Genomic DNA, 16,573 nt, shown 5'->3' with positions numbered 1-16,573 from the left:
TGAACGAATAGCCGTAGCTAAGACCAGGCAGAGGCAAAGGCCAGGCAGACTTGACGTGCAGTCGAATGGGGACCGCCCATCATTGTGGACGTTGGTACAAGAAATGAAATAAAAGAGGAAGGATTTACCTCTGACTTCAAAAATGCTGCGAGAGCCTTACTAACACAATGACTGTGTAGGGAGTTAGAAGGAATGGGGTACAGTGTTCAAGCAACTGCTCCTAAGCCGTACATTTCTGTTGTCATTTATAAGCCACGCACTGGACAGTGGATGGCTGTAAACAAGTGATCTGGAGTGATGTATCACGCAATACCCTTTACTAATCCGATGGAAACGTTTGGATTTGGCTAATGTCTGGAGAACATCGCCTGTCATTACGTGTAGTAATAATAGCGGAGTACAGAGAAGGTGGTGTCACGGTTACGTGGTGTTTTTCGTGGTTCGGGTGTGGCCCTCTTATTACACTCGCTAAATCCTGAAATATATGAACACATTTTACGGCATTTTTACTACTTACATCACAGCAACAATTAGAAGACGATTATTATACCAACATAATAATGCACGCTGAGGTAAAGTCTTATCTGGGAGGCAATTGTTAATGGACAATAACATTTCTGAAACGGACTGACCTGCCCAGAGCCCCGATTTGATCATAATGGAACACCTTTGGGATGAGTCAGAACGTTAACTATGCTCCAGGCCCCTGCATTCAACATCAATAACTTCTCTGGTTTCGGCTTTTGAGGAAGGATGGGCTACCAATCCTATACAGGCATTCAGACAGTTTAAGTAAAGTGCCTTCAACATAATTCGAGCCGCCATAGCGATGAAGGGTCGACGCACCCCACATTAATGTTCACAGACAGTTGCCTGGATGCTTTTGATGGGGTAGTGTACGTGTAGCTACCCGCCGGCATGCAGTCGCACGTTGCTGAATGTCTTGTACTCGAGCAGATACAGGGCGGTAGACGTCGGGTTGTCATGCAGCCTTAACTGCCAGTCGCTCCCGCACGTAACTCCGCCAACAGCTGCAGAAAAGGCGTTCTGCGAAACACACGCACAGTCGCCCCGCGCTTGTCTCCCGCGGCGTATTCCGAGAACATACGTGCCGCCTCTTAAAGCGGCTGTCACACGCAGACTTACACACACACACACACACACACACACACACACTGAGAACTTACCGCGCAGCGAAGAACTGCGTCGACACGTTTCTTTCACCACAATTCCCTGCTGCAGTGTGCTGGAGGACGATGATTTATTCTCTTCTGTTCCAAAAGAACGTCTTCCTCTTTTTTAGTAACATACATTTACTGATTTGAGCATAACCATATTGGCCGTGACCATTGATTGAAACTATCACAGAGTTACTCGTAGAAAACACAAAGCAAATATGGTTTTCTTCAGTTTTTTATCTCATCGAAATGCGTCATAGGGCCCCTTATTTTTTTGGGAAGTGGTCTGCTTCTATTCTCGTTATCACAACTTACCTATTTTTCTGTTGAACTGAATCCCTCGAGATGTTCCACATGTGTGTGTTTAAAGTGCCTACCTCGGCACACAGCGGCCATGAAAATTTCTTCCACCACCAGTATTCGTACCAGGTATCTCTGCCCAGGCGTATAGTAACGGCCTCGGTTGAGAGGTAAATGTGGTGGCAAGAGTTGAGCCGATGAACTGAAAAGGTTTGGTTTGGACCGACTAAGCAGATATCAAGGACGAGTAGTTTTCCTCTGACGGCCGATGTTTTCCACTGTTTAATGGAAAACTTTTGAAAACCGCGAAAATTAATAAGAGTTCCCAGACGAGAGCAGGAAATGGCCAACAAAAATTCTTACACTGTGCTCCGAAGTCTGACTTGCTGAAATGGATAGCAGGTTTGTGCAGGGTTTTGAAGCTCGCCAAATCGAGAAGTCGGCCGACGGTCCGGCCCATGGTTTTAATGTACAAGGAAGTTTTAACATTTATTTCCCTCATCAGCATTTCAACAATGACAAATAAAGTATTTAACAGTTCGTAATGCTTAATATATTTTTTTTAAGTTTGTCACAAGTAAAACTTTATAATACAGCAGACAATACGAAAATCACTTTTCTTTTTTTTTCTTCTGGCTGATTTAATGCGACCCGCCACAAATTCCTCTCCTGTTCCAACCTCTTCGTCTCAGAGTGGCACTTGCAACCTACGTCCTCAATTATTCGCTGCATGTATTCCAACCTCTGTCTTCCTCTACAGATTTTGCTCTCTGCAGCTACCTCTAGTACTATCGAAGTCGTTCCGTGATGTCATAACAGATCTCCTACCATCATGTCCCTTCTTCTCGTCAGTGTTTTCCACATATTCCTTTCCTCTCCTAATTTTCAACATTCGTCTGTATCACCATATCTCAAATGCTTCGATTCTCTTCTGTTTCCCACAGTCCATGTATCACTACCATACAATGCTGTGCTCAAAACGCACATTTTCATGGATTTTTTCCTCAAATAAGGGTTAGGTTTGATACTAGTAGACCTCTCTCGTCCAGGAATGCGCTTTTTGGCACTGCTTGTCTGGTTTGATGTCCGTCCGTCCTTAGCAATTTTGTTGGCTAGGTAACAGAAGTCCTGAACGTCAACTGCTTCATGACCACTAATCCTGATGTTAAATTTCTCGCTGTTTCATTTCTGCTGCTTCTCATTACTTCATTTTTTCTTCGTTTTACTTTCAGTCCATACTCCGTATTTATTTCGAGTGTTTATTACATTCAGTAGATCAAGTAACTCTTCTTCACTTTCACTCAGTATAGCAAAGTCACTTAACAAAATTTAAACAGTAAAGAATCTGACAATACTGACTACAACCCATGAACCTGAAACAAATACGTGTGGTTATTATTGAGGTGTTGAGATTAGGTGACCAGCTTGACATTGGCCCAGATATCACTCGGTCCCTTCTTTTAGCTCATTAGGTAATCTAAAACAGAGACAGGGTGAAATTTAAGCACATATCTACAAGGTGACAAAAAACGCAAATAAAAATAAAAGGCCTTCTGTGTTCTTAACTGTGACGCAATATTGTTTAAAATTGCCGACAACTTAAAACATAAATATTTAAAGGAGAATAAACATCTTACAGGATTAACCCCTCATAATAAAACACATGGCGTTAAAAATAATCACACAATTTGTAAGATGTATTTTTCTCCAGCAGAAAAACACAAGAATCAGATTTACATAAAAACAATTAGCAATAATGTAGAAAACTGTTTGCCTTTTTCAAGTAAGTATAAAATAACTAAGACATGTACTGGTAACTCAGAATGCCGGTGCACATTGTCTGCTAAGACCAGAGTGACATCGTTACTCAAATGGTTCAAATGGCTCTGAGCACTGTGGGACTTAACATCTGAGGTCATCTGTCTCCTAGAACTTAGAACTACTTAAACCTAACTAACCTAAGGACATCACACACATCCATGCCCGAGACAGGATTCGGACCTGCGACCGTAGCGATCGCGCGGTTCCAGACTGAAGAGCCTGGAACCGTTCGGCCATACAGGCCGGCGCCATCGTTACTCAAAGATAGACAGTGTTACATATGACAATCTAAATTCAATCTCTACAGCAAAGACTCACTCAAAAAACAAGAGTTACAAATGGCCCTTTAATCATACGAAATGAAGGACGCTCATCTCCTTTTTTCTGTTCAAGTTTTGGCTGTACAGTAAATAATGGCATCCATGAACCAGTGTCTCTGAAGATGCAACCCGTGACTACAATGGCAGAGGAAAGCAGCATTTGTCGAAACATGGCACACACACTTTCCACAGCCATCCATAACGCCGGCCGCGGGTGTATCTTTTAATAGATAGTACTTCGTGATAAACAACTGCAGCACGTGCAAAAATTCTTAGGTTAGGCTAGATTTGTCTGACAGGTCGTTAATGCACAGGCCAGCCGGTTTGGCAAAGCGGTTTTAGGCGCTTTCAGTCTGGAACCGCGTGACCGCTACGGTCGTAGGTTCGAATCCTGCCTCGGGCATGGATGTGTGTGATGTCCTTAGGTTAGTTAGGTTTAAGTAGTTCTAGGGGACTGAGGACCTCAGATGTCGAGTCCCATAGTGCTCAGAGCCATTTGAAGCATTTGAACCATCCATAACATGACGAACCGGACCTCAGTGCACAGTCCTTAGTGAGCATCGCGACCCCGCAGACAAACATTGAAACTGGGAGGGAGCCGGCATGCGATTAAAAAAAGCTGAGCGTCTAGCCTTTCGCAGTGCACTAGAGTATCGGTCGCTAGGATACAAAGCGCAAAGAGGTTTAATGAGCGGCAGATATCGATTCCAAGGCACTCACGGGCAATTTGTCTAGTGCACAGCACTTCACTAAGAGAACGTTGACTCTGACCACTACCGCCATTGGAAGCACATCACAAGACTCCAGAAGCTCCGAGTACGATCGAAATGGGAGTTTAAATCTGTGTTTCGGGTACTGACGTAGAAGACCCTTATGTGTATAGGAGATTACGGTGGAATGACAGAGTGTGGAGGCAGGACGAGAGAAGAGGACAGAGAAGTGTAGGGGATCTCTAAGGTAGACTGGCTGCCACTTGCAGCGTACCGGCGCCGCGAATTTCACGTTTGTGCTTCGCCTTAATTGGTGACGCGACGGCGCGCCCCGGAGACCAGGCGGACGCGATCCCAGCAGGCAGGTGCGGCCTGCCAATTACATTAGGGGCTAATTAGAGCGGTTGCGCCCGCGACAGGCGATTAGGGCGCGTTTAGGTGTCGGCCGCCGCGGGAGCGCGTTATTCCACTTTGCGCTTAATCACTTGTCGACGCCCTGACAGGCCGGCGCGCGTGCTTCTGGGCCACTGACGGCCGCGGCTTCTCCGGCGGGATTGCGGCTACGCGCTGTGTTGTGCGTGTGTGTGTGTGTGTGTGTGTGTGTGTGTGTGCGTGTGCGTGTGTGTGTGTGTGTGTGTGTGTGTGTGTGTGTGTGTGTCACGCTAATCCGCGGAAATCGCCGGGCAGGACATTGTGCGGTATGCACAGTACTGCAAATTACCGGGGCTCAACAATCGACCTAGCAAAAAATCATAATTTTATGAGCTTTTGGTACATTGTATGTAGACAGTCTGTATCGTAGACGTTTTCGACCTCCACATACCCTGTCCTAACTTGTGAGAGCAAAGTATTGCAGAACAATAGGGCAGGTTTTTTCAGTTTTCTTTTATAATATTTTTTCATTACATCCTATGAAGACGTACTTGGCTCCTCCTTCCAGAGTCTTACATTCCCGCACTTTTCATTGTTTAAACGCGTTTTTGCAACACATACTTACGGAGATCGAAAGGAATGGCAAAAGTCTCAAATTAAAAAATTATGAAAAGGGGAGGTTTTAGCATTACAGTTTTCATTGTACAACTTCTTTAAGACATTGATAGTACCTGCATTTAATGGTCAACGACTGCCAACGACAACAACAACAACTCCCCGCCTACCCCATCCTCATCCGGATGCTCATTTCTGCTACACCCTCGTAAAAATGACAAAGAATATATACTGAAGAGCCAAAGAAACTGGTACACTTGCCTAATATCGTGTAGGGCCGCCGCGAGTGCGCAGAAGTGACGCAACACGACGTGGCATGGACTCTGTTAATGTCTATCCTGGAGGGAACTCATACCGTGAATCCTGCAGAGCTATCCGTAAATCCGTAAGAGTACGAGAAGGTACTCTTCTGAACAACTGGCCGCTGTGGCTGAGTGTTTCTAGGCGCTTCAGTCACAAAGCATCCCAGATATGCTCAATATGTTCATGTCTGGGAAGTTAGGTGGCCAGCGGAAGTGTTTAAACTAAGAAGAGTCTTCCTGGAGCCACTCTGTAGCAATTCTGCACGTGTGGGTGTGGCATTGTCCTGCTGGAATTTCCCGAGTCCGTCAGATTGTACAATGGACTTGAATTGATGCAGGTAACCAGACAGGATGCTTACATACGTGTCATCTGTCGGAGTCATATCTAAATGTTTCAGGGGTCCCATATCACTCAAATTGCACACGCCCCACACCATTACAGAGCCTCCACCAGCTTGAACAGTCTCGAGCTGTCATACAGGGTCCATGGATTCATGAGGTTGTCTCCATACCCGTACACGTTCCTCCACTTTACACAATCTGAAACGAGACCGTTCGACCAGGTAACATGTTTCCACTCATCAACAGGCAAATTTCGGTGTTGACGGGCGCAGGCGAGAGGTAAAGCTTTGTGCCGTACAGTCATCAAGGGTACACAAGTGTGCCGTCGGCTCCGAAAGCCCATATTGATGATGTTTCGTTGAATTATTCACACGCTGACACTTGCTAATGGCCAGGATTAAAATTTGCAGCAATTTTTGGAAGGGTTGTACTTCTGTCACGATGAACGATTCTCTTCAGTCGTCGTTGGCCCCGTTCGTGCAGGATCTTTTTCCGGCCGCAGCGATGTCGGGGATTTGATGCTTTACCGAATTCCTGATATTCACAGTACACTCTTGAAATGGTCGTTAGGGAAAATCCCCACTTCTACGCTATCTCGGAGATGCTTTGTCTCATCGTTAGTGCACCGACTGTAACGCGACGTTGAAACTCACATCTTGACAACTTGCCACGGCAGCAGTAAAATGAAAATTATACTTGCAGAATGTGTTTGTGGAAACAGTCACCCACTCTGAGGCTAAGCCATGACTCTACAAAATTCATTCTTCTAGTACTACCAATCCCACAAGGTATGTAGGGAAGTTCCTGCGAATTTTGGAGGGTAGGAGATAAGTTACTGGCGGAGCTAAAGCTGCAACGGCGGGTCGTGAGTCGTTTGTGGATACCTTAGTATACAGAGCACTTGCCCACGAAACGCAAACGTCCCAGGATTGGTATGTGATCCAGCAAACAGTGAAGAATTTTTGAGGTTCTTGGCACCTACACTAAACAACGAGTTGTCTGTATATAGTACAAATAGTATAGCTAGCTCAATTATACTTTAATCCATGTGCAGGATATTCACATTTACGGCAGCGCCTCGAATCCAGAAAATCCATTTCTGAAGTAACAATGGTACTCGTACACGACCGAAACGTCGTTGACGCGCTCAAGTTTCTTCGACACTTACGTCACTAACAGTGCCTTTGTCTAGAGAGAGGTCGTCTTTAAAAGTGAAATTTGCTGTTAATGAAAGACTTTTAATGTTCCCGTTTAATTTGTTTTATACCGTCAAGTTTTGAGTTGTCCCTCAATCTGTAGAGAACTTTAAGTGACAAATTTTTGTCCCCCTTGCATGCTGCTGATAATTAAAGTGCAGGAGTCCGAAAATACGAAACAACTAGGCCAAGCTGGAGAGAAGCGAAAGTTATAGCGAGGAGGAGGCTGAGATAAAGTGAAAAATCCCTCCGCCTGCCGGCTAAGCAAATTAAAACGGATTGCGGTGTGAAACTCTTAGAAATGAGTACTAATTTCGTGACGAGGAGCTACTACAGTGGATACATTAATTAATCTTGCAGTCTGCATATTACAAAGTTCCTCTCTGAAGCAGAGAAATAAATAGCACTTCAAAGCAGCAAGTTATTACTGGAAGGGCTAAATTAATGTACTGTCAATAATAGTAATAAAAAAGTAAGTACAGAGGATCAAGCAAAGTTGACCGGCCGCCATGTCATCCGCTCCCTCAGAAAGAGATTTGGATGTAGCAGGAAGGGGTTCGACGACAGCACAACACTCTCCCAGCAGTTGTCGGTTTTCCTGACTTTTGATCCGCTGCTTCTCATTCACGTGGTTCCTCCCGGCAGGTAGTCAGACGTGGTGAGCGCTCAGATGTGTGAAGAGTACCATAGTGGGACTCTCAGACGATGGCAGTCCAGTTTAGTTTCGTTCTGCGCGCCTATCGCTGTAACCAATAAATAATGGACTGCTATATTATTGTTATTATTTTCGAAAATTTCCGTTTTGAGAGGGCCTCTGAACTAAAACGGGCATTATTCTTTCGTGATCCTTCGTTCTTTCCAAATTCCTTTCATGTACCCACTGAGTTCCCCCTTCTCTTCTTCTCGCCATATATATATAACTGCAGATAATTTTATATGTGATACCTTAATATGTAGACACATCAGTACGTTCCTTGTTTATTCTCCGCATCGCACAGTCTTCCCATAAATAACTTCCTACCAGATATTTTCTACATAAACGTAACTGCACCACTGCCAGTAAAGGTTGACCATTTAGCGTCCACACGTCCACACTTCAACACTAACATGCCGCCTTCTGATTGGTCTGATGCGGCCCGCCACGCAGTCTTCTGTTCCAACGTCTTGATCTCAGAGTAGCACTTCCAACCTACCTCCTCAATTATTTACATGTATTCCAATCTCGTCATTCTCAGTTTTTACCCACTGTATTTCACTACAGTACCATGGACGTTATGTCTTAACTGATGTCCTACTACATTGTCCCTTCTTATTCTCTGTACTTTCCACATATTTCTCTCCTGGCTGATTCTCCGCAGAGCCTCCTCGTTCCTTGCCTTATCAGTTCACCTAATTCTTAACATTCTTCTATAGCACCTCATCTCAAATGCTTCGATTTTTTTCCCCTCAGTCCATGTTTCACTACTATACAATGCTGTGCTCCAAAATTAAAGTTTCAGAAATTTCTACCTCATGTTAAGGCCTGTCCCTTTGCCAGGAATGCCCTTTTTGCCAGTAATCGTCTGCTTTTTATATACTCCTTGCTCCGTTCGTCCTAGGTTATTTTGCCAGCTAGGTAACAGAATTCCTTAAGTTCATCTACTTCGTGAACACCAATCCTGATATTAAATTTCACGTTCTCCTCATTTCTACTATTCATTACTTTCATCTTTCTTCGGTTTACTCTCAGTCCCTATTCTGTAGTCATTAGACTGTTCATTCTTTTCAGCAGATCCTGTAATTCGTCTTCAGTTTCACGCAGGATAGCAAAGTCATCAGCGAATCTTATTATTGATACCCTTTCACCTTGAATTTTTATTTCACTGTCTGTTTAGTTCCGTCAGCGCTTCTACGACGTATAGATTGAACAGTAGGGACGAAAGACTAAATCGCTGTCTGCCTCTCTCTCTTTCTCTTTTTTTTTTTTTATCCGAGCAAGTCTTTTTGGTCTTCCGTTCTTATTGTTCCCTCTTTCTTCTTGTACATATTCTATATTAGCCGCCTCTCCAAACAGCTTGCCCCTATTTTTCTCAGAATTTCGAACGTCTTGCACCATTTGATATTGTCGAACACTTTCCCAGGTCAACAACTCCTATAAAAGTGTCTTCATTTTTCGATGTTCTTGCTTTCATTATCAACCACAAGGTCAGAACTGTCTCCCTGGTGCCTTGACTTTTCCTAAAGCCAAAATGATCGTCATCTGACTCACCCTCAATTTTCTTTTCTATTATTCTGTATATTTTTCTTATCGGCAACTTGTATACAAGGGCTGTTAATCTGATTGTGCGGTAATTCTCGCACTAGTCGGCTCTTGCAATATTCGGGATTGCGTGGATGATGTTTTTCCAAAGTCATATATTCAACATGCCAAAGTGAATACTTTTTTTGCCGCTTCCCCCAATGATTTTAGAAATTCTGATGAAATGTTTTCTATCCCTTCTACCTTATACGATGTTAAGTCTTCCAAAGCCCTTTTAAGTTCTGATTTTAATACTGGTTACCTATCTCTTCTACATAGACTCCTGTTTCTTCTTCTGTCATGTCACAGAGGCATTCAGCGCAGTCTTTCCACCTATCCGCTCTCTCCCAAGTATTTTACACTGAAATTCTCATTGTACTCTTAATGTTGCCACCATTGCTTTTAATTTCAGCAAAGAATATTTGACTTTTCTCTATGCTCAGTTCGTGCTTCATAGAATCATCTCGTTTTCGATTTCTTCACATGTTTCATGCAGCCATATCGCCTTATCTCCCCTGCACATCCTATTTATTTCATTCCTATATGATTTGTGTTTCTGTATTCCTGAATTCTCCTCAAAATTTTTGTGCTTTCTTCTTTCACCGATCAGCTGAAGTATTTCTTCTGTTACTCATGGTTTCTTAGCAGTTACCGCCTTTGTATTTATGCTTTTCTGCCGACCGCTGTGGCCGAGGGGTTCTAGACCGTTCAGTCCGGAACCGCGCTGCTGCTACGGTCGCAGGTTCGAATCCTACGCCAGGCATGGACGTGTGTGATGTCCTTAGCTTAGTTAAGTTTAAGTAGTTCTAAGTCTAGGGGTCTGATGACCTCAGATGTTAAATCCCATAGCGCTTGGAGCCATCTGAATTTTTATGCTTTTCTTTCCAACTTCTATGATTGCCCTTTTTAGAGATATCCATTCCTGTCAGCTGAATCGCCTACCGAGCTGCCCTATCGCAGTATGTATAGCCTCACAGACTTAAAGCGTATCTCATCATTCTTCAAGTGTATCGCTTCATTCCTTAGAACTCCCGTATCACACTTCTTTGCGCGCTGGTTCTTCCTGGCTACTCTCTTAAACTTCAGCCTACTCTTCTTCACTAATAAATTGTGATTTTTGTAAAAAATATAAAAGATAGCGCGCTTGTCTTTGACAGCTACGAAGGCGGGCCGTTCTTGTTGGGCTGAGCTTCAAGAGCCGCAAGAGTGTTGCGGCGTCGTCAGTGCACGCCGGAACCTTTGAGTCTCAGTAACGGGCAAGGTGCGTGTGAGAAATACAAAGCGCACACCGCAGTCGGAAGGTAAACGCATGTATCTGGAACACCGATTGACAATAGCCATTGGCGGGAGACATGGAGAGGGTAAAACACATGGATGTAATGTTGTGGTTGGCAGGAGAGCCAAGCGTATGGTTAAAGGAGGCCGAACTGCACGGGTCTCAGCTCACGCAGGGGTAGCTGGTGGAATACTTAACTTTAATCCATTAATGACGAACGTCGCTCTTTATGGTACATGATTCACAATATCAATAGTACGGATACTGGCGCCTTGCTAGGTCGTAGCAAATAACGAAGCTGAAGGCTATGCTAACTATCGTCTCGGCAAATGAGAGCGTAGAAGTCAGTGAACCATCGCTAGCAAAGTCGGCTGTACAACTGGGGCTGAGTGCTAGGAAGTCTCTCTAGACCTGCCGTGTGGCGGCGCTCGGTCTGCAATCACTGATAGTGGCGACACGCGGGTCCGACGTATACTACCGGACCGCGGCCGATTAAAAGGCTACCACCTAGCAAGTGTGGTGTCTGGCGGTGACACCACATTCCTCCCCCGCATATCGGCGTACGTTTGTTGCATAAGGTTTCCGCCCGCCGTGGGGAGGACCGCATGTTGACGTATGCGACGAAGTGGGGATCCTAACAACAGGCGAGGCTGTGCCACCCCCACCCTGCCATTCGGACCGCGGGGAGCTAGGAAACGCCTGAAAACCTGCTCCAGGGTGCACGCCAACATGCGGTGTATGCGCCCTTAGAGAGACAGGAGGGGCCGAAGGGTCGACCTCCATCGGGCCGGGGCACCCGTCGGGCGAAGACGGCATATGGTCCGGAGCGGGCAAGAGTTCCATGTCGGAGGACAACTGGTCCCGGGAAGCGATCGGAGGCGCGTGACCCAGGGAGGCGCCCGGCAGTAGCAACGACGCGTCCACTGCGGGCGTCGCTTGCGAGAGAACAGGAGGCGGCGGCGGTGGCGGCGGCGCGTCGCCATGGGGCAAAATGGAGGCAGCGTCGGTAACACCTGGGGCTGAGGCGAGACAGTAGATGGGTCCCCAAGGCGTTGACCGGACGGTACCGTCGCTGAAAGCAGACGGCGAGCGGCAGATCCCGTGCGACAACATAGACGCAGCTGATTGAGATGCCGACGCACCTCACCAGAGGCCCCCAAAACCAGATACATAGCGCGTCCGAGGCAGCGAAGAATGCGCCCTTCGAGCCAACGCCGTGAACCTCGATAGTGGCGATAGTAGACAACGTCGCCTGCAGCAAAAGCAGGAGTCTGCCGCTGCACAGGAACCTGATGCGGCGGATGTAGCAAAGACATCAAGGTTCGATGAGGGCGACCGTGGAGCAACTCAGCCGGCGAGTGACCATCTCGGGGCTGAGAGCGATACGAGGACAAAAAGAGCAATAACGCGTCCTCTCGAGAATGCGACTCTTTCAACTTCAACATCTGTGACTTGAAAGTCCTGACCAACCGTTCAGCGGCACCGTTCGACTGTGGCGAAAACAGCGCGGACGTCAGATGTTGAATACCATTGGCCTTGCAGAATGAGTGAAATTCTGCGGATATGAATTGTGGGCCATTGTCGGAAACAATAGTCTGTGGAAGACCTTCTATGCAAAAGATAGCGGATAACGCTTGGATGGTGGCAGATGACGTCGTGGAAGACATCCGGACAACAAAAGGAAAATTACTGAATGAATCTACCACAACCAACCATCGAGCATTCCAGAATGGACCAGCAAAATAGATGTGTAAGCGTTGCCAAGGGGAAGTGGCTTTTGGCCATGCAAAGAATTTCCGCGGTACTGCTGATTGTTGTTCGGCACACACCATGCAAGAAGAGCACATATTCGTAATCGCGGCATCGATTCCGAACCAAGTACAGTGCTGACGAGCAAGTTGTTTCGTTCTCACTATACCCCAATGTCCTTGGTGGAGAAGCTTTAAGACAGAGGTCTGTAACGAACTTGGTACGACGACCCTGGACTGATCATTATCAGAACGCAACAGCAAAACACCATCTCGTACAAAAAGTCTCTCCTTGTGAGCAAAAAATCGGCCAACCAACGGGTCCCCGATCCGTGACTTTGCCAAGGGCCATTGCGTAGCAACAAAACGCAAAACGGTAGCAAGGACAGGGTCGGCAGCTGTAGCTGTAGCTACACGACGAAAATCAATTGGAAACGATTCGACCACGTCATCGGTTTCCGCATCAATGAACATGCAAGCAAGTTCGGAGGAATCGAATGCCCTATCCTCAGCAACAGGCAAGCGGGACAACGCATCGGCGTTTCCGTGCTTAGCAGTGGACCGATACAAGATATCGTAGCGGTACTGCGAGAGGAAAATAGACCAGCGAATGAATTTCTGCGCTGTACGTGGAGGTACAGGCTTGGTCTGATGAAAAATCGATGTCAAAGGTTTGTGGTCTGTGATTATGGTAAAGTGACGACCATACAAGAAATCATGAAACTTTGTAACACCAAATACGAGAGCCAATGCTTCTTTCTCGATCTGCGAATAATTTCTTTGAGCAGACGAGAGCAATTTGGACGCAAAGGCAATAGGGCGATCGTGCAATCCATCTTTGTGCGCAAGCACAGCACCGATCCCGAAATCTGATGCATCCACCATCAACAAAAGGGGCTTCTGGGGATCGAATGGCGTAAGGCAAGTATTGGAAAGCAACGCCGATTTCAACTGGTGAAAGGCGCGTTCGCATTCCGTCGTCCAGTCGAACGGAACACCTTTACGGCGTAAGCGATGAAGCGGAGCTGAAATGGAAGAGGCGTGTGGTATATAACGTCTATAATAATTAATTTTTCCCAGCACACTCTGTAGATGCTTCAAATTCTGCGGCGACGGTAAGTCTTGTATGGCACGAAGGTGCGTGGGACTGGGATGTATGCCTTGGGCATTGAGTACATGTCCCAAATATGGCAAGTCCCGAGCAAAAAACACACATTTCTCCTTCCGCAAGCGAAGACCATTTTGTCGCAAGATCTGAAATAATGTTCTGAGATTGGCCAAATGTTCTTCTTCCGTCTTTCCAGAGATCGCAATATCGTCCAGATAATTTGCTGCAGTAGGGAACATTGCGCGCTCTGAAAAATTTCGGTTACGCGTTTGCTTTCAGTTCCAAGTGTGCTTTATAGTTCTTAGCGCAACCGAGGTCCGGTGCAAAAATGTCTGCAAATTCTTCACATAGACGAGAAACACTGTCTGAAGGCACACTCTGGTTCACTGAGAGGACCTGATTTACTAAAGGCAAGTTAAACAACTGAAATAAATAGAAACCAAACAAGTTCACTGCAGAAGAAGAACGAAGGACGTAAAATGACACAAGTTTTGTTTGTCCTTTGTATGTTGCAAGAAGGCTGCACTGTCCTAACACAGGGATCTGTTGTCCTGAATAGCTACGTAATTTAACATTTGCAGCGCGCAACGGAGTTGTGCCCAGCAGTTTGTAAGTGTCTTGATTGATCAGTGAAACTGCAGCTCCTGTATCGAGCTGGAATGGTATCACTTTGCCGTTAATGTCCAAGTCTACAAAAAGTTTATTGTCCTGCTGACGACAAGAGCGACTGTCTCGTGCAATGTGAACTGACACTGGTAAATAATCGCATGCGACTTGACGGGAGTTCCGGAGATGTCGACGCACTCTATTTTTGGGACGAACACAGTCACTGTTAGAGAGAGTGGCATTGCGCGGAGTGGAATGAACTACATGAATCTCCATGGGCGAAATTTCGCGAGCCTGAGTATCCTTGGTTCGATTCCGATTCCTGCACGAACCAAAGGGCCTGGAACGGTTTTGAGCTTCCGATCGAAGCTTTTTCTGGCAAACACTCTGAACATGTCCTTTTTTATTACAATAAAAGCAAATAGCTTGGCGTGACGGGCAGTTCTCACGCGAATGTTTAGTAGCACAACGCGGGCATGATTTGATCACTGCATTTGCTTGCCGGCGCGACACACGTGGCTGAGAGCCTGGCGGCAGCGGCGCGGCCGGGCGCGAGGGCTGTTTACTGCTCCGTGCAGCTAGCCCGGCGGGCCGCTTAACCTGACACACTGCTGGCGAAGTTTCAAATGATTCCTGAGCAAAGTCAAGTGTGTCCTGCCGATCCAATATGTCCATCACTTGTTGAAGGGAGGAATTTACTAGTTTCAAAATCTGTTCCCTTACACGAACATCAGAAACGTTCTGTGCAGTTGCATCACGTACCATAGTATCTGAATAAGGGAGTCCACATTGACACTCAAAAGCACAATCCCTAGTAAGACCTTGCAAGTTCGCAACCCACTCGCGATTAGTCTGACCTGCCGTACGTTTTGTACGAAAGAAGGTATACCTTTTCGCAACTACATTGACTGATTCCTTGAAATATGCATCTAATGCAGACAAAATTTCTTCGTAGTCGTTGCTACGTCGCGTCGGGGAAATAATTTGACTATCACACGGTACGTGGTCACCCCGACGGATGAAAGGAGAAAAGGCTGCCGGTCGTTACCTTGAATTCTGTAGGCGGCGAGATGGAACCCAAATTGGCGTGACCACTCTGTCCAGCTTTCTAGTGCAGCATCAAAAGTTCGAAAAGTTGGTGCAACAGCGTGTTGTGGCTGCGTTAGCGGTGAAGCGGCTACTGCCGCATCGTTTTGCATCGCACGTTGACCGTGGACGAGCTGTCCAAGGGCATCCAGTAAGGCCTGCGTCTGCTCATTCTGTAAGCGATAAAATTCGGACAGTACATCTGGAGATTGTGACGAAGCCATTACACAAGTACATCAGGGCAATATCGATACGAACGTGGTTTCTTTTTCTTTAAGACAAATAGCAAATGTTGCACGATGTGATTAATGTGTGAGGTGCCACTACTGCATATCATCACTTTAGTTCAGAAAAAGATAATCTGGAGTCTCAACCCTCAAGTCGGCGTCCGGTTGTTCACATGCAGATGCTTAGTGCGAGTCTGTTTCAATAGCGAGCGTCCTCAGAGATGAGCAAGGGGTGATGGAGCATATCGTCATCCGCGGAACTTTCGAAAGTATGCTTTTTGCTTGTGACTATTTCTGTACATAGAGGAAGTAAATATATTAGCCACCACGTTTTTCTTTCTTTTTCTGTCCTAACTGCAAGCTTCATACTTCATCCACTATCTTCTATATGTTGGCGACTCTGGAAAATGCTGTATTTTGAAACTGTTCCTGCCTCCAACTCTCTCCTTCAGCAGGCGAGAGGATTGTTATGCTGTTTATAGTCTTAGCCGAGTTCCCTTGCTGTTACCCCCAATGAACACTACTATGCTATGACCGTTACCAGACATGCACTAACCCGCAAATCAGTGGTAAATGCTGAACACACAGCCAGGGGTACACGCTATTGACAGAAGCGAGGGAATCTGTTACTTTTCGACGTGTCACGTGCTACACTTTCGCTTTCTCCAGTGCATCTCTTCCCCATCCGCCATCGTACACGCCCATTAATCTGTAAAGAGTAAGGTGACGCAGTGTTTCGACTCTGAACTCGCATCTAGGAAAAATGTAATTCAAATCTCTATGTGGCCAACCAGATTTGGGTTTCCCGTGATTTCCTTAATTCACCTAAGGCGAATGCTGGGATAACTGCTTTGAAAGGGGTGCAGTAGAATTTCTTTCTCATCAAATTCCAATATGAGCAACTTTTCCATCTAAAAGCTAATCCTGCTCCTTGTGTGACACTCAATGTGTGAAAGACTGTATTTTGTTTTACACTACTCTCCTGTCATAATTCAAAAGCGATATTAATTAGCTTGTGTTGGGGAATCTGTGCTGTATTAGGGCCTGCACATACTCCGCTAGCAACCAGCGTTACAGCAAAGTTGCGC

This window comes from Schistocerca gregaria, chromosome 1 (genome assembly GCF_023897955.1).
Source record: "Schistocerca gregaria isolate iqSchGreg1 chromosome 1, iqSchGreg1.2, whole genome shotgun sequence".
In the NCBI taxonomy this organism is placed as follows: domain Eukaryota; kingdom Metazoa; phylum Arthropoda; class Insecta; order Orthoptera; family Acrididae; genus Schistocerca; species Schistocerca gregaria.
The sequence above is the reverse complement of the archived record's forward strand: the minus strand, read 5'-3'. Positions refer to the sequence as shown.